Source organism: Myodes glareolus, chromosome 6, assembly GCF_982192425.1.
Source record: "Myodes glareolus chromosome 6, mMyoGla1.1, whole genome shotgun sequence".
NCBI lineage: Eukaryota > Metazoa > Chordata > Mammalia > Rodentia > Cricetidae > Myodes > Myodes glareolus.
The window spans coordinates 107,809,716-107,811,787 of record NC_142031.1 but is presented as its reverse complement, the minus strand read 5'-3'; the positions used below and the strand labels follow the sequence as shown (position 1 = coordinate 107,811,787).

The 2,072-nt window shown below is 46.6% G+C and overlaps 1 long non-coding RNA gene across 1 annotated transcript; it reads right to left on the bottom strand.

Annotated features, from left to right (window-relative positions):
• Nucleotides 1-633: 633 nt before the first annotated feature.
• On the bottom strand, nt 634-1,285 carry LOC125404329 (uncharacterized). Its single transcript, XR_007233240.3, has 2 exons — nt 908-1,285; nt 634-811 (listed from the first exon to the last, which is right to left on the bottom strand). It is a non-coding gene; the product is annotated as an uncharacterized LOC125404329 (long non-coding RNA).
• Between the last annotated feature and the right edge of the window lie 787 nt (nt 1,286-2,072).

Below are 2,072 nucleotides of genomic sequence, written 5' to 3'. Positions count from 1 at the left end.
TCGGTGCAAGTATTTTCCCAATACTTTTACCATCTGTACACAGAGGCTCTCAAAATCTCACTGGCGTTGTTTTCACACCTCCTCCCGAGAGGGAAAATGCCAGCAGAGATATGAAAATTGCTTGTGAGTCCTACTTGGGGCAGATAAGAAGGTTCTTTGAGAACCAGTCTGGACATAAATGGGTTTGTATTCCATATCTCTTTAAAGAGAAATCTGGTTTTGTTTAGACCCTATGTTAAATTTAGCATCTGTTCTCATGATCCATCAAACTTATTAGCCGAGAGATCAAAATATCAAAATAGGTATTCCTGTTTGGAGGCATGCTGTTTAACAACAGCGGTACCTTCCCTGCCTGTGGGCCTGTCCAGTGTCTGCTTCTGGGGTTTCCTAAAAACCAATCAAATATCCCCCACATCCAGTGAGCCCCAAGGAATATAAGGGAGACACATTATGTGAGTGATGGCCTTCCATGGCCACTTCATCTCAGCCTGGTGGCTCCCCTGCTTTTGGCCTTTCTTTAAGTAAACTCCAACCGATAAACTGTTTTCTTCGTAGTCCATCCTGCCCATGGCTGGGCACGGGAAAGAACTGAGAACCACAGTGCAATCAAGGCATTTCCAAACACAAAAGGGATCCGGTTACACTTCATTTGTTATTTTTTGGGTGAGGGACAGACCCCACTCTTGAAGACATCCTTGACAGGAAAACAGCTTTGAAAGGACATGTATGAGTCAATGAGTAAACACTCTGCATTTGTAAGGTGTGGTCAAGCGTCCATCTGTTTTTCGTCTTTTCCATCAGGATTGCCTGCCTGTCAAAAAAAAAAAAAAAAAAAAAAAAAAAACAAGCCTTTTGAGCATCATTCTGATCAGCAATAACAGCAGAGTGATATTTGCTGAGTACTTACTGTCTGTCCACACCCTTCCAAGCTGAGGTGAGTCCACTGGCCTCCTTATGCCGCGAGGAGGCACTTTATCGTGGGGAAGCTGTTCTCCAACATTCTCAGAATTAAGCATCTAGGGGGAGTGTCCTGAATGCACATTGCTTTAGGGGTCAGGATGTGTTTAGGGAGGGATGGGAATTTGAGATTTTCACAAGCTCCTGGTATGATTCAGCTGTGATATGCCATCCTTTGAAAAACACCTTTTAGGATATTGGTCCGGGGTAGGGAGGCTCTTAGATATCACTGTATATCTTGTGTTTGTAGGTAATATTCTAGGATATCCATATGCAAATCCATCTATCTAAAGCTACTCATGACTTGCTTTTGAACCTTAGAGATGTGTTCCTATTCTTCAGCTATTGCAAGTGGTAGTAGGCCTCTGTGAGCAGTGGTGATCTAGCTGTGAGGTCACCATCAGGGGCGGGGGTGGGAGTGGGTGGGACACGGGAACAACACACTGATCCCAGCAGCCCTCCGAGCCAGTCATCTGAGTTGGCATATTGAGCGGTTTCCTCTCTAGAAAGGAATGCCCATTCGCATCTCACAGAACAACAACAACAACTCCAAGGCTGTTGGCTGAAGTCACCTGTCCCTGCATTGCCGCCCGTCCTCACTGTGGGTCAGGTTATAATTGTGTTGGTGCTGGGTCATACCCTAGGGGATCTGCTGGTGATTGTCTTTCTACCCTCGCCCCGGCCTTCCCGATGGTGTGAAGTGGCACTGGCGAACAAAGTCTTTGGAGTAAGTCTGTTCCTCTGGGGCTGGCGCTCTGCCCAAAGCTCCGGCACTGAGAAAACAGACCCAGATTCAAAGTTAAACATTCATAAAAATCGGAACCGCGGCAATTTTGACACGTTGCCAACTTGTTTAACCTCCCCCTCTCTGTCGTCTCTCTCTCTCTCTCTCTGAAAAAGGCTCCCTGGAGTTAGATGTTTCATATACAGTTGGAGCCTTGGGGTGGGCCTCTTTGCTAATGATAGAATTTCACCCGCCCCCCACCCTGTGGTCATTTCTACCCTTGGCACCATATGCGGCTAACAGGAGAGGGGGCATAAATTCTTCTGGCGTATTTTCAGAAATAGGGCTCCCAATTTGTCAGGCCAGGGCTTTCCATGTGGCTCTATTCCGT